At 40.7% G+C, this 6,960-nt stretch overlaps 1 long non-coding RNA gene across 1 annotated transcript; it reads left to right on the top strand.

Moving 5' to 3' along the window:
* Positions 1-4,218: 4,218 nt before the first annotated feature.
* On the top strand, positions 4,219-6,349 carry LOC133974896 (uncharacterized). Its single transcript, XR_009924713.1, has 2 exons — positions 4,219-4,326; positions 6,016-6,349. It is a non-coding gene; the product is annotated as an uncharacterized LOC133974896 (long non-coding RNA).
* Positions 6,350-6,960: the final 611 nt, after the last annotated feature.

Below are 6,960 nucleotides of genomic sequence, written 5' to 3'. Positions count from 1 at the left end.
CATCCTTCACGTTTTTCTCCGGGACCACAGAAGAATGAATGGCTGGCTCTGACCCCCCGCCCCCCCTTCACTCAGCTCCTCCTGCCCCAGACAGACTACCGTTGGGATGGGAGTGACTCCTCCGTCAGCTCCCTCCCCCATCCACCAGTCACTGGCTCGCTGCAGCTCCCACTGCTCCCAGGACAAGGCTACATGATGCATTTCATTCATGACACTATGTGTGATTTCCCATCGTGTGGATGGACAACACTGGGATGTGGTGAATAACAAGTGGGCCTCCACTTGAGAAAATAGCACACGCTTCTCTACATGTATCTAACATGTGCAATTCAAGACTTGACACACAAAACATAACCTCTAACGCGTGATTGTGTTTTTTATCAAACTGAAGTCAGAGTAGTTTGAATCAGTAAAATGCTGCTTAAAATGCATCCAAATGAAACATTGTAATCTATAAAAAAAACATAATGATAATAATACAACTTTATTGTTTGAGCACTTTTTAGCACAAAGTACAAAGTGCTGCACAACAAGAAAACAGTTCAAATACAGAATGAAGTACTTAAACACTAATGGTTATAACAAAGATTAAAAAATATATTCAGGAATATGCCTTTTGAAAAAATAAGGTTTTTAGTTGAGGCTTAAAAGAAACAGCCTCTATTTCATAACATAATCTTCAAACATAGAGGACTACTTTCTGCATAACGTAGAGTTTTGCTTTGCATGAAAATACCTTTGCCGTAAGTTGGGAAGCACCACTTTTATTCTAAATTGATTATTTTTAATATTTTAGTTAAGTTTGCGTCAGTAGAGCAACTACTTCTTCCACTGTTGCAAATGTGTTGTCCATTTTCAGATGAATTGAAGGAGCTGCCCCGAGGGTAATAGCCGATTTCCCCTAGTGGCGTGCAGACTCTCTGAATGGATCCCATTCAAGCATCATGGGAATAACTTTCATCTCAAAGCTCCCTGGGTGTAGTTTAAGTACAGGAGTGACTTTACTAATTATAGATTAAGCCTCCTCCATTGCTCAACCAAAAAGAAAGGGACACAAATTTAAAAAAGTTGTGAAAGCTTTTTGTTTGGAAAGAATGTATATTTTGCCTATAAAGGGTTGAAAGTACATTATCTTGACAATATCGGGGAACCTTAATCTAATCTTATTGTGTGTGTAGTATTTGTCATACTTACTACTCATAGGATGTTAAACAGCTTGTAGAGCGAAAAAATATGAATCATTGCACCTTTAAGTGAATGTTTATGAAAAGGTAGCATACTCCCCCATAGGTAAGCTACACAAGATACAGTATAAGTCACATTTTCCGGCACACAAGTTATATTTAATAGCAACCAGAAAACATAACTACACTGTCTGCTTCTGGACAGCTTATGAACTCTGGAGAAATGATCACACCATGTGTTATCCTGATGCTTGTATGAACAAAATATGTCAACAATACAGGGTTGGATTTTCACCTATATTACTTGGGAGCTGGGTTTACTTTTGGAGCTGAAGGTCAAAGGTCAAGGTTTACAAAATATCTTCCAAAAGTAAATTTTCAAAAATATCCAAGGCAAAGTTATTCATCAATATCTCATGATCCACCATCTTTGTGTCAGTGAAGATTCGAGCAGCAGCATTTGAATTAGCTTCAGCTTTTTAAAAGAGTTGAGCTGGCTGAAGATAAATGCAAATTTTTCAAAATCCCGCTGAGACCTAAATCTTTTAATCCTAGTTATGTTCTTAAAGTGCTAATAAGGTCACTTTGTAATTGTGTTAATGTGGCTGTTAAAGTTAAGGTTAACCTCATACTGATCAGGAATTCATTCCCATATCGTGTGATACCACAAGAATGACATCATCATGACTTCTTTTGGATCGACAGCTTGTACAGATTAACCAATCATTCCTCGGCACATGGTATGAATTATGTCATTATGAATTGGCTTTATTACAATATAAAAAAGTTAGTGTGGCCTGAGTGGGGTGTACGCTGGGTGTGCACTCGGGATGCATCGGCCCTCAGATTTTTTTTTCCGTTCTGACTGTTCTGTGTTTTGAAAAACACATGGACACAAATGCATTAGGTAATTTAATGATTAGAAATTAGCATTTTGTCACATGTATGAAATAGTCAGATTCCCACAGTCCCTGTTATAAATATAAACTATCCACACAGCAGTACGTGAACATTTGTGCACCGGACACATCTGACTCTCTGTGGATCTGAGTCTTAACCTTCACAGGGAGGCTAACAGCTGAGCCAAAGACCCTCAGCCGACAGCAGTCACTCCAGATTGCTCGCACATTCTGAAGGCTTAGTCAGGTCCAACATGTCGGTGTCCATGCTACACGGCAGAAAGACATACTTTGCATTATTTCCGGATGTGTGTCTATGAATGCACCCACTCCCAGTCTGAAGACTTCTACTGTTGCCAAGTCCAGTTGAAATATAGGTCACCTGTTTGCAGCAGATAGGGTGACGTGCTGCAAAAACCTTTTGTATATTCATGTACGGTTTCCACGACAGCGTGAATGGTCTATTTCGAGAATGTTGTGTCTAGTAAGGAAACAACTGGTGCCAGGACCTCAGTGCCCTCTTATTTGAGCTTCTTGGTCAGTAAAATGAGACCTGAACGAACACAAAGGCAGTGGCACAACTTTGGTTGGAGAGATTCTTGCTAAACAGCTCGGCAGTTATTGACAATAATAACAGGCCTGATGTTATCCATCCAGCTCCTCATCGTGAGGATCAGCGTTACTCCGAGTGACGTCTGCTTTGATTGTCAGACTTAAACAACAGGCCGCAGTAGAACGACCTCACTCACCTCGGGCAAATGACTGATTGTTTCCAAAAATGAGTCTTAAGATTTATAGTTTATCTGAGATCTGACTGGACTTGAGGTCTCTGTAGTCAGTGTTTCAATTACAATATACAGGAACTTTATTTAGATAAACATAGAGACAAACAGGGGAAGCCAGTTGAAACTGGTGGAGCTTTCACAATCATTATTTCCTACGTTTTCCCATCAGATGTGTGTATAAATACACTTTTTAGAACCTTGCAATATATTTCTGCTATTTATGGCATTTTGGATTTAAAGCATGGATTTTATAGCAGCTTTTGTTGATTGAAAATTGTTAGTCAAGAAAGCTAAAGAGAAAGAAAAAAAAGTACAAGATGAAAGCAAAGATTCTGCAAAAATTAACCAACATCAGTAAAAATCCAGCAAGAAATGGTTGCTTCTCTGCAGATTTTGCCTTAAAAATTGATCTGGAACGAAAATGAGGATTTGACAGCGTTCTAGGTAACAGTGTAATTATTTAGTATGTATGGTTTATCAATGAAGAATTTATTAGGTATTGATACTCTAACAAATGCAAGTATGTTAAAAGAAGCAAGACAGCTTTAGAAATGTGTTACATAGTACCTACGGAGTATTTACCAGACAGTCACAGCATAGAGACAACTAAAGATGAAACTAGATCAATTACAAAACGATGTAACACTGCCAAACGTTTTTAATTACAGGGCACTTAGTTTTAAAACGTTTGTAGTACACAGTTACTAAGCCTGGATAGAAGGATCTTTTTAGCTGTTTTTAAAAATGATATAAAACAAAGAGGAATAGAGAAGTAGTTGTGGTTTTCTCTGGTCCTAAGATCAAAACTGAGGTTTAATAAAGAACATACAATAGCTTCTCTGTTATGCTATATCATCTCAGAGGTGTTTGTCATTTTTACTTTTTATATCTGTGATGATTCATTAAAAGACACAAACGCCTCTGTCTGACTCTTGACACTTCAACATCACCATGATCTAGATCCTCCCAAACGGTCAAACAGGGAAATCAAAACCGTTGAAAGGTTTTCAGAAAAAAATTCCATTGTCGGCTTCATGGCATAAGGAGCATCATAAGCTTATTGTGTCTAATAAAATGACAGAGTGTGTCAGAGTTCAAATCTGGCACACACAGCTAACTTAAAAATCCTGCAATTGAACACATGATAAAAATAAAACAATGTTTTATATAAAAAAAAAAAACAGGCTCATTCGACATAATTATTTGTACTTTTAATTATTCAAGTTAGATTTTTCTGATACTTGTGTACTTTTACTTCAATAAATTGTGTGTCCGTGCAGCAGCTCGTCAGCTTCATTGAATGTGATCCGCCCAACTTACAGTCATGCTCTCTGGTGGTCTCCCTGCTCGGTGAGGGACTGTTGGGGTTTTTTCTTTTTTCTTTTTGTCAGGCGCGATGAGCTGTCGGATTTCCCCCCCCTTCCAGGCTCAAGGTTCAACACATTCCAGGCTGCACTGGTCAGTATGATTTTAATCTGTTTTCACAGGCAGGGCAGCACACACAGACAAGACACAATCTCGTTCGGAATTCCAATTCCCTCTTTTCCACGAGAGACCTTCAAGTACACCACAGAGGGGAATGGAGGGGAGGTGGCTCCAATTTCTGTGTCCCACGTGTGCTCACCGTCAAAACATCTGGGCCTCTATTTGTCAAACCCAATTTGTGTGAAATCTATTGAAAATATTAACCAGGGGAAATAAAAACAGTACATAATGTATACACAGAGATTATATATACAGAAATGCTTCTCTTTGTAAAAGAGAGGACAAATGTGATGAGGACAATTTAGTATGTGTCCGATTTATTCTGGTTTGTTTGTTTATACCATATATATGATTAATTCAAAAGAAACAAGATAAAGTGGAGTATAAGTACTCTTAAATGTACAAACTGGAATAATTCAGAATCTATTTTCCTCTTAACTACACTGCTTTGATGTATTATCAATACAGAAACAAGCTGTCATCTTTATAATAAAATAACTTTGACAAATTAGTTTTTAATGATAACATTTGTCAGTAAAAGTGAGGGGATCTTTCATTAAAGCCCCAAATCTGACTTTTAGCTGTTTTATAGATAAAAGCTGTGAGCATCATGCCAGCCAGTCATATTCTTGACACTGTCATATCTTTCCTCGGAGGCCCACACTTTTGTGTCACAGCTGAAAAAACAACACGTGAGGGTCAGGGCGACGTCAGGGCCGCTGTTGATTCAGCAGGGGAGAGTGTTTGTCACTCTCTGGGAGGCTGACTTCACGGGCCGGTCTAAGTGCAGGATTAAGTGTGAAAAACACACCGAAACCACTTTGAAAAGTATGAGGAGGAGACAAGCAGTGGCACCGCCAAGGTTGGCAACTCATAATGACAAGGAGGGGAGGGGGGGGATAGAAGTTCACCGCAGCCCGGGTCTGTGAAATGCAGCAGTGGTCTGCAGCCGAGCTGAGGAACTCGCAGGCCTCGGTTTTAGGTGACTGGCGAGTGCTGGCAACATCTAATTATACCAACCATCCCATCAGCCTGAAATGCAGAGTTTTGATTGCAGAGTAAACTAACAGAATAAGCAAGTGACAAATTTATGGCCTCAGCAGTGTAAGAAGTGCTTTCTCAGAAACAGAGAATAATCGTGCGGTCTACTGGTAGTCCTCCATTACGGAAATCCAACTTTAAATTCAATATCACAGCAGTCGGTGTAGAAAATGGCCACATGCACTTGTGAACATGGTTGTAATGTCATTTCCTGTTAAATCAGAGACCAGCTTTTCTTAAAAAGCATGTAAATATATGACCAGTTTACCAACCAGGCCCAACAGTCTCCATGTGAGCCGTTCCAATTCATTCAAATTCACGAAATCCAGATTTGGATCCTCACCCTATTACATAGATGAGATAAAGGCCAATGTATTTCAATGTGTTCCTCCTCATTTGCTTCCCACATGAACCGTTTACCTGCGGGCAACCAAAGCCTGCTCAAACCTGATTCCTCAAACTAGTAATGGAAACCAGACGACTTCCCTCACCCCCAGATTCTGCATATTCTGATTAAACCTTAATTTCTGCTCATGTTACACCCATTAGTGTGTGTGTGTGTGTGTGTGAGGAAGAGGAAGAGCAAAGATGATGAAGCTTGTGTTTTCTCTCTATGCGCAGTTGAACTGGAGGCATATGATGGATAGAGGCCCAGACAGGGAATGCACCGCGCCTGTGGATTTCCCAAAGAGTACAACCAGCCCTGCTGAGGTCACTCCTCCACCTTCTCCTCCATCCATGCCTGCTGAACCACAGTCAGCAGACATTCCCCCTCCACCAGCTCTTCCATCCATCCCTGCTGAAGCTGCAGCCCAGCGACGGCTGGCTAGACTAGCCGTTTTTTGAAATACTAAATTTGTTGTTGCATCGCAATTCGTCTGTAACAGTCCTTTCCAGTTCTTGTGAGCGGCAAAAGTAAATTAACACATAAATTAAAATCTGGTTTCTTAGTTTGCATTTAAATACATCCGGGCAGTGATTTTGGTGAAAATCGGTTATGTGGAATCCAGGGGCTGCGTTCCAGGTGGCGCTGTTGAGCCATTTTGCCATGCCCATTTCCCTGCAGCGGTGACAGGTCTGACGACTGAGCCAAAACAAAGAAGACGCATCTATAAAAGAAACGAGCTTCACTGACACAACGAACCAGCTTATATGTCAAATGGCTTTTCAGCTCCACTGTTTTCCCCAGTAACCGCCATTGTTGCTGCCTCGCTCGGCCGCCAATCAACTCCCAGAGGCGGGTTAAGGGTCACAGCCCGCATTAGGACGGGGCCGCCCTGTCTCTGCAGGGAGCATTTCCTGTGGTAGTCTGCACGCTGCCGCCAGTAGGAGGTTAAACACCAAGGGGCCAGGGGTCAAACTGGGAGTATGTATAGAGGGGTTAGAGTTAGAAGTTTGTTTATCCCGCTCTGACTCCAAATATGCTAATTACTCCTTTGGAAGGATTTGATTTTTAGAGTTTAGTGTTTATCCTTTGTAACCGTCTAACTTCAGCTGATCAAATGGAAAATATCGGTTTCCAGAGCAGCAGAGAAATCTCCCGGTACGTCCATGAGAACAGACGTT

The sequence above is a fragment of the Platichthys flesus genome, chromosome 19 (genome assembly GCF_949316205.1).
Source record: "Platichthys flesus chromosome 19, fPlaFle2.1, whole genome shotgun sequence".
In the NCBI taxonomy this organism is placed as follows: Eukaryota; Metazoa; Chordata; class Actinopteri; order Pleuronectiformes; family Pleuronectidae; genus Platichthys; species Platichthys flesus.
The sequence above is the reverse complement of the archived record's forward strand: the minus strand, read 5'-3'. Positions and strand labels throughout refer to the sequence as shown.